The sequence below is a fragment of the Mchenga conophoros genome, linkage group LG3 (assembly GCF_057382185.1).
Source record: "Mchenga conophoros isolate Kocher_MC1m ecotype Shallow Benthic linkage group LG3, M_conophoros_male_GT1.1, whole genome shotgun sequence".
NCBI classification, from domain to species: domain Eukaryota; kingdom Metazoa; phylum Chordata; class Actinopteri; order Cichliformes; family Cichlidae; genus Mchenga; species Mchenga conophoros.
Genome location: NC_140528.1, coordinates 27,312,975 through 27,336,983, shown reverse-complemented (window position 1 = coordinate 27,336,983; position 24,009 = coordinate 27,312,975). Strand labels below are relative to the sequence as shown.

Genomic DNA, 24,009 nt, shown 5'->3' with positions numbered 1-24,009 from the left:
GGACCCGGCCTTCGCGGTCTACGTGAGTCCTTCGAAGACCGAGAAGGCCGGAAGTGCGAGGCTGTGAAATTGGACGGTCTAGCCTTCAGATCTGCATCACCGCTGTGTCGGTGGAGTTTAATAAACTCGGCCGTCTGCTCCTTGCTATCTAAAATATTACAGGACACTGGCGTAAGTTCTCGACCGTCTCACACTTCTGTTTAATCAGTTTTCTGTTTGACGTGTATTCAGCTGTGTGAAAATCCCGGAGGAACCCACCCGATGGATTAATAACGTTTTATTTTATCTAATAATCTAATAACTTTGATCTCAGCCAAACCGATTTACTCCGGAACAAATAAAACACTGAAAAAGCCCAACAATAACAGGTTGTCTAAGTGACTTATATATCAAAGACAGCGGGGGTCTGAACATCGAGCGGGTGGGTAACAGACGTCTCCGAAAACGTCGGCACACTTTTGCCAATATGCGATGTCTTGATAAACCGAGCAGATATTTGATGTTTACACAGCTACTTTCTCGCCTGAAAATATGTTAAAAGTTTATTTTGTGACTCAGAAAGATTAATAAGACTAATTTTAAAACTTCGTAGCGGCCGCCATTGTTGGGAGCTGAAATTTGGCTGGGCCGCGCTATGAATTCTGGGATATGGTGGGCCACAAATTCGGGGAAATGAAGGACGCATTTGTCGGCTGCATTTGAAGGAGTCGACGAGCTGGGACAGCCTTCGTCGCCTGGCTTTGACGTAATTGGCCTTCAAATGCAGCCAAAGACAGATGGTTTGGAAGAGGAGTGAAAGAAGCCATTTACGTCCACTGTGAAAGACCATCGTTGAACAGAGGCGGGGTTTACGACACCAACTGTCCGCCATCTATAATCCAGTTTTGAGATCCATCACAGACAGCTTAACGTCTTTACTTTTCTATATAAAGCGCCATGGGACAGCTGTTGTGAGTTTGTGCTATATGAATAAAACTTTACTTTTATGCCATTTTGAAAAACGTTAATTATTTTGAATTTGTTGCTTTCGGGTGAACTCCTGCTCCAAAACTAATGCAGCAGAGCTTCTTAGAATATAAAGCTAAAAGAAACATAATTATATGTTTGGCATAAGAGATGACCTAACAGGAAACTGACTGCAGGACACATAGGGCTTCAAGCACAGTAAACAGATTTAAAATCAAGGAATCTGACCTTTAGTTACCTCTGACAGTTTTTTTTACTCACATTCAGGAATTTGAGTCAACAACAAAGATGAGTGTTGACTTCAGGAGAGCACAGAGAGATCACTGTCCAATTAACATCCATGGATCCTTTTCAGCATCATCTTTGTCACTGCTGATTCCTTTGTGTCATCATGTGTTGAGAAGAGAGAACAGTTATAACGGAGGAGCAAAAGGAAGCCCTGAAATCTGCATCAACAAGGAAGTGTTGGCTCACCAATGGGGTGGCTGTCGAGCAGGTCACCTACTGATTGGAAGGTTATTGGTTTGATTCCTGGCTCCTCCAGTCTGCATGCTAAGTATCCTTGGGCAAGATACCCCAAGTCGCTCTCCGATGCATCCATCGGAGTATGAATGTGGGGCGATCGTGGCTCAAGAGTTGGGAGTTCCCTTGTAATCAGAAGGTTGCCGGTTCGAGCCCCGGCTTGGACAGTCTCGGTCGTTGTGTCCTTGGGCAAGACACTTCACCCGTTGCCTACTGGTGGTGGTCAGAGGGTCCGGTGGCGCCAGTGTCCGGCAGCCTCGCCTCTGTCAGTGCGCCCCAGGGTGGCTGTGGCTACAATGTAGCTGCCATCACCAGTGTGTGGATGTGTGGATGACTGGATATGTAAAGCACTTTGGGGTCATTAGGGACTAGTAAAGTGCTATATAAATACAGGCCATTTACCATACAGGCCAATGTGGTTAGCCAGCACTAAGTTCAGAGAAAGTGTGTGAATGTGGCACTTTGTATAGAGCCCTTTGAGTACTCCAGAAGAATAGGTCCATTTACTGGTTTGGCTCCAGTTGTTATAGATTCAATGATGTTGTTGCTACAGATACATGTCAGCATCTTTATTGTAGTAAAGTCTTGTAATGTGAAGATAGAAACAAGGCAGCAAACAGCTCCATGATCTGATCTTAATGATGTTGTTTTTATTCCTGTCTGTCAGAACTGGATTGGAAACTATCAAAGGTCTAAAAACAGCCTCAACCCTCCCACAGAGCAAACTTTACACACGTCATCTTTCAGCTACAATCTTTGCTGCAGGGATCTTCTGCCAAACAAGGTGTCACGGCGAGGCCGCCTCAAAGGTGAAAGGACTCAAATGCTGGACGCCGAACAGCACGTAAGTAGTTTTAGAGACAACGTTTATTTACTCAGTAAGTGTTCATGAACTGGAAAGTGAGGTTAACAAGTGCGAAGTGCAACAACTGAATCAAAGGGGTCTTAAGCAGCCTGGGCTAAGTAAGCAATCTGGTCTTGGTCAGTGGAAACAGCATTTCCGGGGAGGAGGGAGAGTCACACTGCGTCCAGGGAAAGGGTCAGAGTCACTGTAAATAGAGTACAGACGTTCAGGTATGGTTCAGGAGAAATATGGATAAGCTGTTCGTTCTGAATCTTCCTTCGTACTGCGAACTTGCCACGGGTGGTCGGTGGTGATGTGGAGGGGTGAGTGGTCCGGGTGTGTGGTCCGAGATTCCTGGCGTGGAGGCAGGGAGGCAGGCAGATGGTTCGGGTGAACAGCCTGTGGGACTGTCAGGTGGTCCAGCGTCCAGGTTGGAGCTCTTCGGCAGAGATTAGTGTTTGGCAGCTTGGTGTGGCTATGAGAGAAACACACGATGAGACAAGGTAATTCACAAAGCGAGTGGGAAATCACGGTGGTGGCTTGCACTAAGTAGGGTTAGCTGAGAATCTGGCAAAGAGAGGTTGAGAGCACTGGCCTTATGAGTCCCTGGCTAAATTACCCACAGGTGTGAGCAATCAGCAGAACACTGAGGCCCCTCCCAGGGGTGGAGATGCCGGCTCAGAGGGAGACACCCTGGCACACACCCGGACCATGACACAAGGCTGAGAGAAGATTCTGTTAGATTATAATATTATTTTATGCCATGTTATACCCCTAATTAAAGATTGTGAATTATTATGTAGTTTTAGTTTGCATTATTCTCCTGAATTAGAAGAAGCTGATAACTATTACATTAGTTAAACTGATTTGCATTACATTAAACTGCTGACTTGTTGCGAATGAATGATATTGTTTTATGATGCATTATACTGCTGAGTTATAAGAAATCTAATTTGTCTGAGTAGAAGAGAACAGAGTGTGCTGGAGTTTTCTGCCCCATTTCAGCAGGAGCAGATAAACAGGGAGCCAAGGTCGTAGCTTAGGCGCTGTGTGAGAGAAAGCATGTGAATGTTTAGGCTTTGTATGATAAGGTGGAGGCACCAGAGGCTATAAAAGTTTGAGCAATGCTCCACCATTTTGAGATTTTGAGGCTGTCTGCATCAGTGTCCATCTCCCACGCGTGTGTTCATTAAAATCATCGTTTGACTCAACCCGGCCGGACCAGTGTTGTTATTGTGGTTTTTCTCTTGTCTCCATCCCCAATATTTTGAACCTTAACAGCTTGGGGGCTCGTCCTGTGGTATTGGGGTGGAATTTAAAGGTTTGGACGGTCCGAGGTTGTCGAACGGACAGGCACGAGCCAGTGGTCTGACGTGAGTGGGCATAAGCCGGCTTATCTAAAGGTAAGGCACTACCTGTTGAATTATTTCCAAAGTGTGCCAAATTGGATATGACTAAATTAAAGTCCACTCACTGAAATTACTGGTAGAGGGTCTGTTTTGATTTTGATGAGAATCACCGTGTGTTATGCAGTTAAAGTTGCTTAAGAGTATTTAATGAAGTTGAAGTAAATATGAACGTAATAATGTTGGGTTTGAGTCCCTGGATATTGAGCTGAAGGCTCAGGTAGTTTGGTAGGGAAATTAGGACAGAAACTGTTCCCAGAAGTAACAGAGACTGGTTAATAGTTTTACAAATTAGGTCAGAAACTGTTCCCAGAAGTAACAGAGACTGTTTAATTGGTCGTAAAAAAGTTATCTTTCTTCGGTGAGACCCGTTATGGTAAAATTTCTCAAAATCGGTTAGGTGAAAATTATTATAGGACGGCAGCCCAGAAGTCTGCTAAGAAGCACATAGCCCGGGGGTTACGCCCCCTCCTGGCCGTGGACGCGCGGTCTTGACCTGTCGGCGAACAGGGTTAGTTCAGTTTGGCTTATCTGTGGGGTACAGGGCATCCTGAAATAAGCTAGGAGTTACCGAGTCTCCTCATCGTTTAAAACGGTGTCATGTGCTTGTTTGGACAAAGTTAAATTGAGTTAGGGATTTTAGAAGTTAGGTCAGAAACTGTTCCCAGAAGTAACAGATACTGTTTGATTGATTACAAAAAAGTGAGACTTTCTTCGGTGAGACCCGTTATTTTAAATTTGTCGAAATTGTATAGGCGCTCTTTAGAAGTTAGGTCAGAAACTGTTCCCAGAAGTAACAGATACTGTTTGATTGACTACAAAAAAGTTGGACTTTCTTCGGTGAGACCCGTTATTTTAAATTTGTCGAAATTTGTTAGGTGCTGAATCTGTCAGGCCTGTCAGTGATTGTAAATATAAGACGTCTTTGTAATATAAAATAATAGAGTTTTGCCTGAGCTTTGTGTGAGACTCTGTGTGACGTGCAGCTGCAGCGCTGCGAGCTATTTTTAGACGGTGTGTGAACATGCAAATGAGCTGTGACGCGCACAGAGGACTTTGCTTCCTGTTTAGCGCGTTTTTGAGTTTTATAATTTTGATTTGCAAACAATGATACATGCCTGTAATTAAAACGCTGATTTTGCTGGTTATGATACTACAAATAAGGTGTTGAATGACTAGGGTGTGAATGATGTTGGGTTTTAAAGCTGAAACTCAGAGAGGAGTGTGTTGGGAGACTGGCATGTAGTCTGCAGTGCAAAGGTGGGCGTCTTGCCTGCTGGTCTATTTAACAGTGATGAAAATGATATTAAATAAATCTCTCAGTGTGTTGATACAGGTGGCTACGGGGCTGGACCAACTGCCCCCACAAGCACAGCGGCCGAAGCAAAATTATAGTAATGGAAACCAAACTCAGCAAGAATCAGCAGCTGTGGAAAAGACAGCAGCTAGCAGAGAATTAGAGGAGAAATTAAGAGAAGTTTTAACACATAAAATTGCGGCCAACAGACTTGTGGAGGTTGGGAAGGCATCACAACAAAAAGGTGAAACAAAACACACAAGCAGAGAAATGTGAGAGAGAGGCACGTGCTAGAGAAATGCCTCGTTTGAGAAAAAACGTTAAATTAGCCCATTTACAAACGCACATACACGCAATGAAGAAACAGCTTACACCCATGAACACGTGAAGATTTTCCAGCAAGTTTAAAGCAGTGAAACTTAACATATACCCGCCGTTAAATAATAAAGGTTATCCACTACTAACAAATAAACTCTCTGGGTTGCAGGACAACAACTTAACTTCAAAAAAGACACGACAAATTTAGTGGTTAATAAAAGTCAAATTGTGACATGTTTTCTGCTGATTGATTAATACAAGTGATTACTAAATGAAAGAAAAGTCCAATTTTTGTGCTTTTAAACATGATTTTAAGAATTTTAACATGTACCTGTGTTGTCCTGTCAGCTTGGCGGGTCATGAGTGGATTATATGGTGAGAAAAAACAAAAAAAGGGGGAGAGAAGGCTGACACAGGGCCTTGTCCCGTTGTTTCTCCCCCTCTGAATAACGCAGCCAAAATAACATAATTTTCCTGTTCATCTGTTTTTGTTTTGTTTTTGTTTTGTTTTTTCTCTTTATGCTTGATTACAGGCTGCTTTGTCACCCGGAAAAGCCGAGGCTGACCCTGGACTCCTGCTCTCCCCTCTACCATCGTTGCTCTCTCCTCTACCATCTTTGATGTGACCCTGACCAAATGCTACAGCAGCTGGACCCACAACAACAACCTGAAAACGTCAACAGTGCTGCAGGAAAACGATCTCATGCAGCAGAGACGGAGAGCGTTAAATCCAAGGCCCGTTTCACCAAACGGGGAGATTTCCGTCAGCGTCTCTGCTTTCTGAGAAGACTGAGAAAGGCCCGGCTCCCACCACCGATTCTGACCACCTTATATAGAGGAACTATCGAGAGCATCCTGAGCAGCTGTATCACTGTCTGGTTCGGGAACAGCACCATGCCGGACAGACAAGCTCTACAGAGGGTTGTGCAATCAGCTGAGCGCACCATCCGCTCCGAGCACCCTGACCTGCACTCAATCTACAGCAGGCGGTGCTGGACCAAGGCCAGGAAGATCGTGAAGGACCTCAGCCATCCCAACAACAGACTGTTCTCTCTGTTGCTGTGTACGTGACAAATAAACATCTGGATTTGGAAAACGAGGCACTCGCAAAGCCACCAGCATTGTGCCTGATCGGACACACCCCTCTCACACACTCTTTACATTCTTGCCATATGGAAAAAGACAGCTTCAGCTGATAGAGCTTTGATGAGACGCCCATTAAGCCCAGATGAAAAGTGAGGCTGAGCAAAACCATGCTGACCTTAACCACTCTGCATTAAAACTGTGCAGGACAGTGACGGACCAACACGGATGATCGGGCAGCAAAAAGGGCGTGACAGAGACAGGAGGAGTAACGGAGGTCAGGAGGCACCTCAGAATGGACAAAACACCAGGAGAAAATAAGCTGAAGGCACAGGTGTCGGGGCTCGGCCAGGAGCTGACCTCTGAGAAGAGCCGAACAGCAGAGCCGCAAAAGGCCGTGGAGCAAAGCAAGGAAAACATCAATGGACGTCAATCTGAAGTGGACGGAAAAGATTCTGAGGTTTCTGCCCCTCAGTAAGAGCTCAAGGCATCAGAGCAGATAACTGAGCATGGCTCAGGAGGAGCTGGCTGATTATCGAACCCATCAGACTTGGAGTCCCAGACACACGACTTGAAATCAGGCTCAGGACCTCAGCAAGGAGATGAGAACAAAGCAGAACGAGCAGCAGTGACAACAGCTGAACTTTGACCTGAACAAAATCTTGACTTGGCTGGGAGAAACAGAGGAAGAGCTGGAGCAGCAGCGTAGACTGGAGCTTGACACTGACATCCAGACGATTGAGCTGCGTATCAAAACCCTGAAGGAGCTACAGAAGCAAAAGGGTCAAGTTAAGGAGGAGCAGAACAAGGAGAAGATGCAAGACACTGGAGAAAAGCACTGCCTCAATTGGGGCCAGAACCAGTATGGACAGAACTTTGAGCAGCAGCACCAACGGATGCAAACAGACTGAAAAGGAGGAGGGCAGGACCCCAGGGCACGCTTCAGGCCATGCTTTACCCAGAACACCAGAACAGTAAAGTGATGAACACAAACACACACACAAACACACACATCTACATTCACTGACTCAGAATGAAGAGAAACAAACATATGCACATATGCACTCGTTGATTGAGTGAGAAACGACACACACACATGTGCAAAAAATCGAAATGCTAATTCAATTCACTGAGAAGTGATCCACACACATACACATCTACAAGCTTGTGCAATGAAGAGTGATACACACACACACGCTGATGCAATGAAGAATGCTTTACTAACAAATGCTGCACACAAACATCCGAATATGGAGTCGGTTACAACAATAAGAACTCATTGATTGTTTATTGGTTAAATGCATTTCATGCCACCCAGAGGGCATCTGTGTAGATTTAGGGGACAGGGTCTAAAGTAGTTTGGTTGTGAAAACAATGTCTCTGCGTAATGTCTGTTTATGGCTTAAGGCCTCCACTGAATTGTGTACTGTGCTTCACACAGCCTGATAAGGAGCAGTGGTACAGAGTGAAAATGATGAGTGAATGGTGTGAGTTTTAGTTCGGAGAAAATATGAAAAGGTTGTGCCGATTTAACTTAGTTGTTTAAGTTTCTGCCAAAGCAAAACATTTGTGTGCAACCAGTGTCCACTATTGAATTAAGTCAATCCAACATGTTTTTGTCAGTGAAAAAAAAAAAAAGGAGTTACGGTGCCTGTATGCCTACACAATATACAGTGGGGCAAAAAAGTATTTAGTCAGCCACCGATTGTGCAAGTTTCCCCACTTAAAATGATGACAGAGGTCAGTAATTTGCACCAGAGGTACACTTCAACTGTGAGAGACAGAATGTGAAAAAAAATCCATGAATCCACATGGTAGGATTTGTAAAGAATTTATTCGTAAATCAGGGTGGAAAATAAGTATTTGGTCACCTCAAACATGGAAAATCTCTGGCTCTCACAGACCTGTAACGTCTTCTGTAAGAAGCTTTTCTGTCCCCCACTCGTTACCTGTATGAATGGCACCTGTTTGAACTCATTATCTGTATAAAAGACACCTGTCCACAGCCTCAAACAGTCAGAACAAACTCCGCCATGGCCAAGACCAAAGAGCTTTTGAAGGGACTGGGAAGAGTGAATCTACAATAGGCAAGCAGCTTGGTGTGAAAAAATCAACTGTGGGAGCAATCATCAGAAAATGGAAGACATACAAGACCACTGATAATCTCCCACGATCTGGGGCTCCACGCAAGATCTCATCCCGTGGGGTCAAAATGATCATGAGAACAGAACCACACGGGAGGACCTGGTGAATGACCTGCAGAGAGCTGGGACCAAAGTAACAAAGGTCACCATCAGTAACACACTACAACGGCAGGGAATCAAATCCCGCAGTGCCAGACGTGTTCCGCTGCTGAAGCCAGTGCATGTCCAGGCCCGTCTGAAGTTTGCCAGAGAGCACATGGATGATACAGCAGAGGATTGGGAGAATGTCATGTGGTCAGATGAAACCAAAGTAGAACTTTTTGGTATAAACTCAACTCGTCGTGTTTGGAGGACGAAGAATACTGAGTTGCATCCCAAGAACACCATACCTACTGTGAAGCATGGGGGTGGAAACATCATGCTATGGGGCTGTTTTTCTGCCAAGGGGACAGGACGACTGATCCGTGTTAAGGACAGAATGAATGGGGCCATGTATCGTGAGATTTTGAGCCAAAACCTCCTTCCATCAGTGAGAACTTTGAAGATGAAACGAGGCTGGGTCTTCCAACATGACAATGATCCAAAACACACCGCCCGGGCAACAAAGGAGTGGCTCCGTAAGAAGCATTTGAAAGTCCTGGAGTGGCCTAGCCAGTCTCCAGACCTCAACCCCATAAAAAATCTGTGGCGGGAGTTGAAGGTCCGTGTTGCTCGGCGACAGCCCCAAAACATCACTGCTCTCGAGAAGATCTGCATGGAGGAATGGGCCAAAATACCAGCTACTGTGTGTGCAAACCTGGTAAAGACCTATAGTAAACGTTTGACCTCTGTTATTGCCAACAAAGGTTATGTTACAAAGTACTGAGTTGTATTTTGTTATTGACCAAATACTTATTTGCCACCCTGATTTACGAATAAATTCTTTACAAATCCTACCATGTGAATTCATGGATTTTTTTTTTCACATTCTGTCTCTCACAGTTGACGTGTACCTCTGGTGCAAATTACTGACCTCTGTCATCATTTTAGGTGGGGGAACTTGCACAATCAGTGGCTGACTAAATACTTTTTTGCCCCACTGTAGTGTGTGAAGTTTTGGTTGATTTTTGGGTTTTGTTTGACACTGGGTTGATTCTATCAGTGAGGTTTGGATTGTTCTCTTTCTCTAACATAGAGAAAGAGGGTTTGATCTTTGGACATGTTTGCAATGGGCCCCAGTATCTGTTATTATATGAGTGTTTTATTGGTTACGTTTGTTTTTCTTTTGTTACAGTGCACTGAGATAAGAACATCAGAGAGGTGTGATCCACCGGTGGTGATATTTTGGTATTTTGTGAGTTCTTGATTTAACAAATCAGCTCTTTAATCCAGGCCTGAGAGGTTGAACTTTAAAGCGCTATAAAATATTCTTACTGAAAACAGTCGCAAAGTATTTTTCTCCATGATTATAATGAGCTTGGGAGAAATTCACTTATATGGGACACTGATCCTGAAGCCTAAAAGGATTGCAGCGAGTCAATCCAGTCCAAAGAAGGAAAAACAAACAAGGAACGGTTTCCTTTAAAATGATGACGTCATCTTGCTGGTGATGGAGGCTCGAATAGGTTGCGCGTGAGACTCCATTATCAGCAATATCTGGTATGAATGTGTGTGGATGTATGCATGTGACTGGACTGTGATGGACTGACGACTAAAAGTTTTAACTGACTTGATATTGAGACAAAAACGGTGCCGACTTTAGGATTATTGAATGTCCACAGACAATTCACCCAGCCTGTAAAAGAAGGGTGGAGGTTTTGTCTTGCTTTGTTTTGTTTTTGCAAGAACAGAAGGATGACAGAGACTAAAGAGCTGTAGCTTCACAGGAGTGTGAACTGCAGACTGAACCCTTTGGTTGCTAATTTTGAGTTACTGATGTTTGCATTAAGAAAATTGTGTTTTAGTAGCTGTGTTTTAATTAATGTATCATATTATATGGTTGGGAATGTTAAATGCTAAAGTGAAGAAAAGGTTTGATTCCACTCAGGACTGAACATGTTATTATTAACCATAGTGGGTCACTGTAAAGAGTCAATTAATTTTATAGAGGTAGAAAAAAAAAACCCTCCACCGAGGTCTATGAATAACAGGGGAATGATAGACAGCCACACTCAAAATGGAGATATGTAATGACAAACACTGGTCCCCGCCTTGTGGGCGCTTTCTTGAAGTAGTCAACAATTTAAAAGTAAGATAAAATAACAGGGGCATGTGCTGAGGGGTGGTGCTGCACAAGAACAAGGGTAAAATAAAGAAAATATTGTTTTTAGTTTTGAGAAGTGCAAATTAAAATGTACCATTACACTCAGAGGATCAATATGAAGTTTGATATTTGTCAATTTTGAATGAAGTACATGACTGGTGACTGTTCTGTCCTGAGCTTTTGTTTTTACAGCACCCGCTTGATCGCACCAACAGTTTCTTGCCACCGAAGAGGGGTACTTGCAAAAAATAGAGAATGGGGAGGAATATCATCAAAACTGGAAAAAGGTAATCCCCAAAGGGGGTGAGAACGCCATAACTTTCACTTATGGTCAGATTCTCAAAATTTGACCCCGAACTTGAAAAATTCTTCAAACATTTAGAGACAGAGTGGAGGTTTAGATCAACACATGTCACAAACCACATAAGGCTGGAGCATTTGAATAAAAAAAAAGGGAATTGATACACAGCAAAAATGTTGATCATATTAAGTATGTTTATTCAAGGGTGCAGAGAAGATTATTATTATTAAAGACAACAAATGAAATAACGAAAAGTAGAAGTGGAAAAATTTGCGTTAACGGTAATAAAATCAAAACAAAAAGGAAAACTAACTAATACTGTAATGAATGTTCACAAAACTAACTGAAATTAACTAGATTTATAGCAGAATGTGTTTAGTTGCATTGATAAGTATTTTCATTTTTTCTTTTTCTTTTTTCTTTTTTTTTCTTTTTAAGATAAATCAAGTGTTGGGACGGTAAAATAAACACATTACAAAAACAAAATTGTTTTTAACTAATTTTATTTAAATTTTACAACATGTGCACCACAGTGCACAAGGGGAGTTCATTGATCACGAAGGTGAAACAAACAACATTCAAGAGCTATTTAAGAAGATTACACGTTCCACTGAAATTTTTGTAAGCAGGATATTAAAACTGATTTATATAACAATATCATAAAACTGTAGATCAGGGATCAACTTAGAAGTCACTGACACTTCACTAGCTGTAAGCCATTGGTTCAGGAACAAGTGATTGCACTGGGCTTTCTATTTCACAAAAGTCAATTCATTTATGATATCTGAGGAAGTACTGTGATTTTTATTTTTATTTGGAGACACAAAGGAACATTTGGCACTTCCCACATCTCACATATGTTTTACTGTTGCACCCAACCATTCTACAACTGAAATGCCTTGGACTGTTAACCATTTCAGGCAAGTGGAGTGAACCATATTTTGCTAGACTCTCATCTGATGGGGCTTCCTTTTCTCGATTTTTGGAAAGAACTTTTCATTATTGGTACTATTCAGGTCTTGTTCACATGTTTGTCCCAGGTTTCTCAGCCAAGAGGAGCTTGAACTCCAGATACTGTGAGTTCTTTTCACACATTGAGATCACTGATAACTTTTAGCAACGACGTGATCTTGTAGAAACAATTAGGTGTTATGGATTCAGCTATAATTGCGACTCTTATTTTTACTTTACTGGAAAACATTTCTGCATTTTACCCATATTTTATTTTTTAATTCAAAATCAAAAATTCCAGATTCTCCTACATGTTGGTTTTGCACCAGATAGGACGACAGATTTCAGGTGGCCCTGTGTTTTCCTCTATTACATCTGCCACTGCATCTCGATAATCTTTGTGTGGCCCTTAGTGGGTTCTCACCCTCTCATATCTGGCTCACATGACTCTCATAGTTTGAAAAATCTATGTTTGAATCTCCCTCAATTATTCTGCTATGAATACTCTCTGCCTTTGTCAAAGAGTTGTCTATTAGGAAAAAGTGAAATAAGTATAAGTACAAAGTCCCAATGTGCAGAGCACACATTAATAAATTAGTCATGTTCTCTGTGAAACTAAATGAGCCTAATTCTTAAAAACCCCTCAAATCATTTACTAGATGTTTATTTTTTGAATAAAATAAGAATCTGAGTTTAACAAAACATTTTAAATGTAAATATCAAGCCTACCTTTCTTTCTTCTATAAAATGTGCTTGTGGGCACGCCAGCCATTTTGAAAAGGTGGGAAAAACAATTGGCAAGGCCACACCCCCACACATGTGATATAATTTTAAAGGTACTGTTGTCCTCTCTAAGAAACATCAGGACTTAGAGGAGTGGCAAGTAGAGTATGAGAGCTACAAGCAAAAACTGAATGTGTACTACATTGTGCAAAAATGAAATACTGGGTCATCAGGGGGTCATGAGGGACATTTATGACACGAAAAATCCCACAAACCTTAAAGTGCACTTGAAAAGCTCACACAAGAAGGCTAACATAGCTTACCTAGAAGAACTCATTAGGGGGAGCACTCTCCCCCTCCTTGAAGAGCTCCCCCACTCAACCCGCATCCCCCGAAAACAGCTAACCCCAGATAAGGCAGCGTGATGTATCCCGAGATAACAGGATTGGGACATCTAAACAAATGTGTGAAACAATCGCCTTCAAAAAGGTTATCAATTCACTTCAACCAAAATTAGGACCACTCGGTGCGGCGAGAGTTAATCGTTATTAGTCTCAACACCCAAGGATAACCAGAAGAGCATGATTGATATGATGGAACTGAGATTTTGTTACACTTAATTTTTGCAAAACACAACTAAAACTAAACTGAAACTAAGGATTTTCAGAAAATAAAAACTAGACTAAACTAGCAAAGAATTGGTAAAAACTAATTACAACTGGAAAAAATTGAAATTCTGGAGTCGAAACTAAATAAAAAATAACAACTGATGAAAATGGCGAAACGTTTAAAACCCTGGTGCAGAGATTGGCAAATCTGACCAGGAACGGTATAAAATGGATTGTCAGAACAGTCAGCGTTAAAGCCACTTTTGACAGTCCATACTAGGATGGCATTGGACATCTTCGGGGAGGGAGAGGGTTGGTGTGACCAAGATGTGGTTTGGCTTGTTGTATGTATATTTGAGATCATGTGGCTCTGGATGGACCAGTTACCAGGGCATGGAAGGAGGACAGACTCATTAAAGGAGGAGAAGGAATTTCCTGGGATTGGAGATCCTCTGGTTGAGTGGTTGATTTAAAGCATGCATAAAATAGAAGTTATCTGTTGTTATTGATTGGCAATAGATTGATAATTGGCCACATTTACAGCTGTATTGACTTGTTGTGGACGTAGTCGACTTCAGGTTTAAACACTCTAATTAACAGGTTGAAAATAGTGACATTAAAGGAAGAGTATGCAGCGCCACCCTGTCAGACGCCAGTGATGGTGGAGCTCACTGATGAATCAGGTGAGCTGGATTCATGGCTGATTCAAAACTAAGATCCCCCTGCTGTGGTCAGTGAGGGGAGAACAGGGGGAAATAAAATTAAAAATAAAAGAGGCATTTACAAACGTTTATGGGTCAAGTGAAACGGGATAAAAGGGGTGTTTTACTGTTATTTTTAATATCAGCATTATTATTGTATGAGAATCATGCAACAAGCATTGTATCGATGATCATTTATTGAAGCTTTTGACCTTATACTAACATCTGTGTTCCTGTGATTGTTATAACCTCTGATGAATCTTCTATTTACAGGTGTTAGGATAATGATATAAGTTTTCATTGCAGGTGTAACCATGATCATTTTTATACATATTGCGACTTGTTGCTCATTGTAGAGTTGTGCTCAAATTAATAAGGGTTAAAAGCTACAGTCAGCGCGAATGTCTGACTGATCTATTGAGGGGAAAGGCTTCGAGCATAGAAGGCCGCACGCGCTTACAAAACACTGATATCATGTTATTCTTTGTGATCTTTTCTTCAATTGTGTCTTTAAGTTTAGTTTAAGTAGTGGCAGTTAATTAAACGACATTTATTAAAATATTAAATACATGAGTCAGAACATTACACGCAGATCACCTTAAGAGTCTGGGAAACTTTGTAGCTGCCTAACCTTTTCTTTGAATGTTCTAGCTCCGTTGATTTGACACATTGGAATGTGTCAAAAAAAGGGGAGAAAGTTGAGCTTTAACATCAAACAAGGATTATTTGAACATTTTATAACTTCATTTGTGTCTTTAATACATTAGGAATGGTAAAGCTTAAGCTAATAGCGGTCCGAGAAGTTTCTGGACTTTTTTAGAGAATCAGTGAGAAGCATAGATCATCGCTTCCATGTTTAAGCATTAATCATTGAAATGAACTGAAGAGCGTTTAGAAGATTTGTTAATTTGTTTGTCTTTTGTTGAAAAGAGGGGTTTCAATAATTCTCAGACACACCTTGCAAATGTGCTTATAATGAGTTGGCACTCGGCCTTTTGAAGGTCAGAAGCTTCGTCCGGCGTGACTGTCCGGACTGATAAAGTGTAGGAAATGCCTTGAGTGCAGAGGGCTAAATGCAAACACGCTTACACACACATAGGATATGATTAGAATAAATCCCTGGGACATTCTGAATGTTTTAGACCAATTTTGAATCACTAGAAGGTCAGTAGATAACAACATTAGATTATTAGGGTTAGGAAGAGAGGTGTTTTGGTTTTCTGTCTCTTACAGAGAAAGGAACAGACACCAGACGAGGTCACAGATATGCGAGGATCCTCCGCAGCAGAGACAGACACAGTGACTGCCGAGACATCAACTGGGTCCAAGGGTCAGGGCGTTTGGGCTCCAGCTAGTCACCACAAAAGGATGGATCCCATAAACACAGCAATAACCATGAAGGGGTTGGTGGAAATCCGGGAACACCAGACCAACGAGGTTCGAGAGGCTCTTGGGCAAAAAGGGGGACACCTTCCTGTTCCTTTTTCTGGAGGATACACAGATCGTTGTTTGAAATCGGGGCAGAATAATCCCCTGATCTGTGCCACGACTGAAGGGTTGTCTAACCCCTAAGGTTGAAGAATGAAGAGCAGAGGATCACCCAACTGGACGACACTGGTAGCTGCAGCAATAAAATAAAGGCTAAAAGCTCTTTGGACAGAGGTTCTAGTCTGAGTACGTCTGAAGGGTATAAGGTAGCACCAAAATAAAGCTGTGGGAGAACTGGGGAGTGTCATCTGTACCTGCTACTGTTGGAATAATAGTTTTTCTTACATCTGAACTGTGCAAACACAGAGGTCATCCCACATATGGTTCGCCCCTCAGGGGGACAAAGGACCTCAGGAGTGAGAAGAGATGAACCCGGCCACACTGGATTGAAGGGTGTTGGTGAGGTCATTATTCTAATGACCTCATCAGGGGGAATTGTTAGATTATAATATTATTTTATGCCATGTTATACCCCTAACTAAAGATTGTGAATTATTATGTAGTTTTAGTTTGCATTATTCTCCTGAATTAGAAGAAGCTGATAACTATTGCATTAGTTAAACTGATTTGCATTACATTAAACTGCTGATTTATTGTGAATGAATGATATTGTTTTATGATGCATTATACTGCTGAGTTATAAGAAATACTGTTTGCAGAAAGTCATCGCCTTATTTGTCTGATTAGAAGAGAACAGAATATGCTGGAGTTTTCTGCCCCATCTCAGCAGGAGCAGATAAACGGGGAGCCAAGGTCGTAGCTTAGGCGCTGTGTGAGAGAAAGCATGTGAATGTTTAGGCTTTTATGATAAGGTGGAGGCACCAGAGGCTATAAAAGTTTGAGCAATGCTCCACCATTTTGAGATTTGATGCTGTCTGCATCAGTGTCCATCTCCCACGTGTGTGATCATTAAAATCATCGTTTGACTCAACCCGGCCGGACCAGTGTTGTTATTGTGGTTTTTTCTCTTGTCTCCATCCCCAATATTTTGAACCTTAACACTGTGAAAACAACTAAAATGCTGAACCCTGTTATGATAACTATGATAACTGGCGTTTCCATGAGCAGTTTTCCTGCATCTTGACTCGTGTGTGTGTGTAGCATCAGCATCATGTTTTTGTTTATTTGTTTTGTTGGATTAAAAATAATTAAATAAACTGGTGATCATGCCTAGGATCACCATGGCACATATCTCCAGCCATATGGTTTATTTATGCAGATGACAAAGTGAGTGTGAATGTGTCTGACATCACAGTATTTTTGTGCACTGTGCAAAAGTAATTGCCTTTGATTGTGAGTGAGAGCGGTGATTTTGCTGATCACAAGCTATTGTAAAGGAAGAAGAAAAAAAAGAGTGAAAAAGAGACAAATTACATTGTAGACGAAAAAAAAAAATCATAGGAAAAAGGTTTTGTGTTGATCAGCCAAACACAACCACAATTTCATTTTCTGCTTTTAAGAAAGGATTGTTCACACAAACACAGACAGAGAGAGAGAGAGATGTGTGTTGATTAAGCAGTGATGATAATAATGAACATGTCTTAGTTTGTCACTTTCAGGTGAAAAGCAGACCTGTATCAATTTTCCACATGCAGCGGTCGGACGGAAGAAATTTATAGTTAAACATCATTGGAAACATGCAGGCCATGTTCTGGCTGACTTATTTACAGCGCAATGTGTATGTGTCTCTCAACCTCACAAGCAAGCTCACTCCTCCCTGAAGAATGCAGCTCCAAAGAGCAATAACATGGCAGATAAAGAGACAGCAGCAAGTCCTGAGCAAAGAGTCCCAGCAAAGCAGCAGCAATGTGGACAAACAGCATCAGAGAAGAAGAGCAAACCCATCATCCTGACTGATCGGATGAATGGCACTGTGTTTCCAACAAGCTGAAACTTCACTGTGCATGTGAAGAAAACTTTTGAGGAGAACTGAGGAGACTGTTGGAGTTTGACATTTGCCACCTTTGGAGTAAAATGGCAAGAAGAGACAGTGGAACACAGGACAAAGCTGAAGGAGAACTGCCGGCTGGGGACTGTTGCAAGTGGGAGAGGACAAGAGAGTGAGATGACAACAGAGTGAGAGTAAGTGGAAACACAGAGGAATGCTGTTATTAAATGTGGGAAATCAAAATTTGGGTTGGCAAATCTGGGGAAAAGAAAACTGACTGTTTAAGTTGGAAAATTGTGAAGGAGTCTGAAACAAATAGAAACATACAAAATCACACAAACAAGCATGAATTAACCCTACTAACAATTCCAAACACAAAATGACTCATGAAGACTCATAGCACATTAGTTAAGAAATGATTAAATAATAGCAGAGAAGTGTGTAGGAAAGGCAGCTTTAAGAACATGCTCTGCTGGATATGCAGCTCCACAGGCATGCATTAGACCTGCCTAATAACAAACACCCATGCAATGAAAATTAGCTTGTTATCTTTCATCAGTGTAAAATAGTGTCAATTTAGCAGACACTTGTTATCAAATACTGAATTTATCCTAAAGAAAAAAAAATTGACTCTCTAGGTTGCAGGACAACAATTTAACTTTTGTGTGGAAAAAAAAAAAAAAAAAAAAAAAAGATCCTGGTTTGACTAATCAGTGATCAGACAATAAATTTAGTGTTAAAATGGTAAATTGGGAGAAGCTTCCTGCTTGATTGATGCAGTACAAGTAATTTACTGCATGAGGGAAATTGTCTTTTGTGATACTATTTTGAACATGCTTTTCTGTCGTCCTGTCAACTTAGTGGGCTAATAACTGATATGCAAATTAGTTGATCGGTTTTAGACTAATGAAAGGTGACTGAATTCTAGCACGAGTGAATGAGATGTGTTGGAGTTTGTTGTGTTGAGTGGAGACTCCAAAACACTGAGTTTCCTGTTTGATGTGCGAGTGAATGCTGTATCTAGATACACAACTCTGAATACGTCAGAACAAACTTCTTTTATGAAGTGCATGACAGCATGTCACATGTTTTATGATGAAGGGAAAAGGAAGATTGAATAAAATAGATCTGTGGCCTAAATGAGTGAAGAGCACAGACCTGGTGATTAAACTCATAGCTAATAAGACATTAGACTGTTGTGTGTTGTGCAGCTGATGGTTGGTTTGGAGTGAATCTAACTGATGATTTTTCTTTTGTTGTGAAGTCGAGCCTGCCGATTAGTATGATGGTATGATGAACCATGTTGATGGTATGATTTACCCTCCTGAGATGAGGAGTTTGTGTCATGACTTAACAAGGCCTTTTTATTTTGATACTTTCACAGTGCACTGAAAGTTTTGTTTGATAATCTGTTATTTTTCATTTTATCTTTTGAACAGGCACTGATTTGGTTTGTCTATTTCTTTTCTTTAAGCAGATCTGCACGTCAGGAATTAAAAGTGCTATACGACCTGTCGAGAACGCCGTTACAAGTGACTTTTCTCCACATTAAAATGGGCTCAGGAGAAAGCCACTTATTTGGGACAATTATTAAATGAATGTCCCAGCCTAAAAAAGGATTCAGCGAGGTAATCCCATCTAAAAGTTTTTTTTCTTTTTGAGATGACGTCATTTTGCTAGAAGTGGAAACTAAATGCGACGACAGGTTCCACTATCAGCAAAGAAAGAAACAAAGAAAGAATGAATGAGTGAATGAATGAATGAATGCATGAATGAATGGAAATAAAGAACAAACTGACTGACTGGTAAAAGAAACTGTGAGAAATTGTATACATCTGCGCAGCGCTAACGTTTGCATTTTCTTTTCTACAGCATTACAGTTCTTCATGTGGTTTGATCACATGATTTATACCAGGACAACTGGTTGATGTTTTTCCTGCTACAGGATTTTTGGGTTTATGTGTGAGGAAAACTGTGTTTACAGGTTATGAGTGGTGATGCTGTTACACTGTGTTTTGGGAAAATGTGACGTTACTTTGATGATATGAATAACATATTTTCCACAGCAATGGATGGTTGATTTTATGGTGTTTTTATGGCACCTCTGGAACCTGTTGCCCTGTGTCTGACCTCCGTCTGACCACAGTCAATGTGTATTGCTAATGTTTGTTTCTTTGAGAATGCTGTGGAGGATTTGGCAGAAGCGGACAAGTGACATGAGTAAAACAAATAAGAGATTACATTAATGTTAACTGAGCACGTGGGATGATCCATGTTTGAGGCGAATTATGGTAATAATAGTGATTTAATGATTTGAGAAAACTTGCACATGACACTTGTCTTGCCCGTGCTGAATGCTTGTTACTCTTTTGATATAATTGTTTATACGTGTGAAGTTTGATTTTATTTCCAGATTTTGTGTATGCAGGCTCCTGGTGGAGCCAGTTTTTAAGACAGGGATCCAGGTTTGGTGAGTTGACGCATGGTTGTCCATGCGTCAAGAGGTGGGGTCCAGAATTAACATTAAACAATGTTTACTATTATTGTTGCAGTGATTTGTGTGATTAGCTGTTTATTTACAAGTATTAAATCTATGCAAGTGGTGCATCCATGTTCAGATGAGGCTATGATGGCCTATTAGTGAAGTTCACTGAACTAAAGAATGTGGTTTGATGATTGTTGACATGCTCTCCAAATAGAAGCCTTTCTGAAATACAGGTGCAGCAGTGAGAAGCAGAAACATTCCAGGCATAGCTGAGCCCAGGCAGTGGTTGAGGTCAAAGATCAAGCTGGTTGGGGCCCATCATGAAATCAGACCTTGGAGCCACAGCAAGGACCATGAAACTGCCTGCAAAATAGAGGAGAGGATCGTCCATAAGATGGGAGCTGAGGCCAGGAGAGACTTCAGGAGGATCAGAGATCATCTTCAGCACAGCAGACATGACACAGAGAGCTGTGCTACTGAGCTTCCAGGAGATTTTAAATAAAATGAAAGATTCAATATTGACGCTGAGGAAGACAACTAAGGTGTACGACGTGCTCTGCCTTAAACCTTCAGCAGCGTTGGAACATGAAAACTCGTGCCAAGCTCCATCGACAGCGCAGAAGGAGTTCGAGGATGACATCATGATTCTGTGAAAGCACAGGAACCAGAAGCTATGGTGGTGATGACAGCAGTTTCCTATGAACTGCTGGGATCATAACAGCAGTAAGACAACCCTGCACCCTTTCCACAGAGGTGTTTCTCTGCAGAGCGTGGACAATTAAGGAGTCATAAATATCCCCCTCACAGGACGAAGGCCTGAAGTGAGGTGATGGGTAGAGGCCATAAAACTAGAGTGCTGAGAGGTCTGCAGCTTTGGAAATAGCTGAGACCCATGTTGACAAACAACAACACTAACTGGTATGTTTGAATGTTTATTCTACATACATTTGGACTCTGGTCCCATGGACAATGAAACAACTGGAAGAGACATTCATGACGCCCTGCAGAACTCAAACCACTCTGCAGAGAGACATGTGATTTGCACACCCGGAGGAAGCGTCACCAAGCTGAGATGTTTTTGAAAATGTTACTTTCTTATTTTCACTATTAAATCAACAATTTCTTTGTTTGCTTGTAGGATGCAGTTTGCCATGAGATGAGATCAATGAATGGGATAACTGCCAATACATTTGTTAAACTGTGTACTTTTACAGTAATTTAGGGTGATTTGACATATGCTGAATATAGCAATGTTTGCATTGAAACTGTCAGACATGAGGTATTTATAACTGGGAACTTTTCTAGCATAAAGGTCAAAAAGGGGGGAATGTTAGATTTTGTATTGTTGATTGTCATTTATGCTTAGAAACATTTACTCACATATGCTTAGAAGTGTATAATCATTTGTAGATTGAAAGAATGTTTCATCTTAAAGGAGGTCTGTATTAACTCTGTGTAGAAGGAAGTGCATTCATTCCTCTAGAATGTATCCTTGGTATAAATCACATACTCCCTAGGAGAGTTTATCTTTGATTTATGGTATAGCAAGCATACGTATATCTGTTTAAGTATAAGAGCCTTTTGTTTAGATGAATCTGCTAGACTTCTAGGCGCCAGCGTTGGGGAGTCTTCACAGGGTCACATCTTGACCTCACACAGATCACACACACACACACACACACACACACACACACACACACACACACACACACACACACACACAGGCAAGGTACTCTTTGTGTGAATGTAGACGTCATATGTTAATGAACCTATGCATATTCATGTAACCTCAATAAAAGAACAGTGGTACGGGAGAACGGACGAGAGCAACCGGGTCAGGCGAGGGAACGGCGCCTCTTCGGTCTCTCCCGTGCACGAGTAACATGAAGAACTTGCCTACTTCGTGTCTTGCTTTGCGGTGTAATTATATTGTCTTCAACGTTCCAGCGAATAGGTTTATGCTACAAACCTATCATCAACAACAACAGAACACCTGGAATCATAAACCTCCTCTGCCACTTGCCAGAAAAAAGATCAAAGTTTCTTTATTTAAACAAAAGCTTTAATAAAATACATAATAAAACATAATTTTCTCTTAGACTTGATTTCCATATTCAGAATATTTCAGTTATACATATCACTCATTATCTTGGTGAGGCATTAAAAGAAGAGAGTATATGAAACTTTTCATTCATCACTAAACCTGCTCTGTTATACACAGAGTACAAAAACAGACCATTTACCAAACAATAAAAAGTATACCTGCAATCATCGTTTACCATTGCTGAGACTTGTCTTCTTTTAGTAGGGAAGCAGGTAGAAGTTCTTTGTCAGAGTACATCTGTCTTTGCTTGGCATCTGAATTTCACCAAACTCAGATTCCTCGAAGCGCTGCATGACCAAAAACTTTGTATAAATAAATGTATCATTTTCTCAGTTTTGGGAAATGTCAAAGTAGAAGTGAATTATTTTTAGCCTTTAAAACTACCTTTACAGTCAAGTTCCTACATTTCACCACATCGTAACCCAGATCTGCAAGCATGCAGTGCATTTCATAGTCATCTTTCTCAGCTCCATGTCTGGTTGAATACCCATCGAAAGTTTTGTTAGTGATCAGCAGGGCTACACGCTTTGAAATGGACTCTTCAGTCACTGGATATTTCTAAAAGACAAGATGATTTACAGGAATTGATTAGGTTTCTAACATTACTTTTAAAAACAACAAATCATTTTAATGTGTATTAGAGATCAAACGTTTAAATATACAGTATAATGCTGATTACTCAGGCCAGTCGAAGACACATACATTATTACCGCGTCTCCCACCATCTGTGCTGTAATGCTGTGTGCTGGTCGAGCATTCCTGCTCCTTTTGGGACAATAGAGCTACAATTAAAAAACACCATCAGCTGATTTCTCAGTAGACATTTTGCTGCAGTACATCAACTGTGTGTGTGTCTGTGTGTGTGTGTGTGTGTGTCTGAGAGAAAACATGAAAAATGCATTACAATAACAGCTCAAGAAAAACGAATTTTACAGAAATCCTCAGTTTTCTGCACAGATGGAAAAGTGGACACATGCAGCGAAGAGTACATTGTGGCATCTAGTTTCTGAAGATGTGTAAACATTATCCTGCAGGCTTTGTCCCGCTTTTTGGGTTTGTTTTTCTTGCTGTGTCAGTGAAACAGCGTACCCTATCTGCTCTGGATTGATTATCTTCTACTATGGATTATTTCTCTAAACCATTCAAAATACCATCAGTGACAAGTGCTTCAAGGATTAAGATTTTTTTTGTGACACAGTTGACACAAACTCTGCCCTTAACCTGGCAAACTCCCTCTCGATAGGAAGCATAAAAGAAACATGATGATACATATAATTCACATTTTGGTCTTTTAAGTGCCAAAGAATGAAGAAGACGTGGAATAGTCAAAGGAGAAATATATAATCTAAGAAAGAGTCTCATTAAAGATTTTGACATCACTTACCTGCCATTGTTCGCTTGCTCTATCATATGAGTCCGGTCTAATAGCATTTATGTTGGAATGTAAATGCCTCACCCGCCCTCATGTGACTGATTTGAATCATGTTCATTGGTTGGTTATTTTCTCTCTGCGTGTAAAAAAACAGGTCTGTTGTCACTTTATGAAAAACTAGTCACCACATCTAAGAACCTAACAAAACTCAATCACAAATTACTGAATATCATATGTGTGTGATGTGCAGTTTATGGTCCTGAGAAAAGTGGATTACATAAAGAACAGATGCATTTAAATATGTTTATTGTTGTGTATTTAGATTGTTTGCTTTGGTAACTGCAATTATAATCACAATGACACAAAAGTGCAAAAAAATAAATGTCGGTTATATTCATATAGAGACATTTCACAACAACTGGTAATGCAAAAAACAAATTATTGCAAGCAACAGACCACGAACTATGAGAAAAAAGCAAAGACCAGTCAGACAATTGCCGATGAAGAATCACTTGGTGACCCCACCCGTTTTTTAACAGGAAGAAACCATCAGCAGAAACTCCTTC

General features: G+C 41.0%; 1 protein-coding gene and 1 long non-coding RNA gene across 2 annotated transcripts in view; both read right to left on the bottom strand.

Annotated features, from left to right (window-relative positions):
* The window catches only part of LOC146577945 (uncharacterized), a 160,995-nt gene that overhangs the window by 80,005 nt on the left and 56,981 nt on the right, over positions 1 to 24,009 (bottom strand). The gene's annotated exons all lie outside the window — the stretch shown is intronic.
* LOC146577947 (uncharacterized) lies at positions 21,989 to 23,402 on the bottom strand. The gene is made up of 3 exons (XR_014891451.1): positions 22,774 to 23,402; positions 22,456 to 22,629; positions 21,989 to 22,358 (listed from the first exon to the last, which is right to left on the bottom strand). It is a non-coding gene; the product is annotated as an uncharacterized LOC146577947 (long non-coding RNA).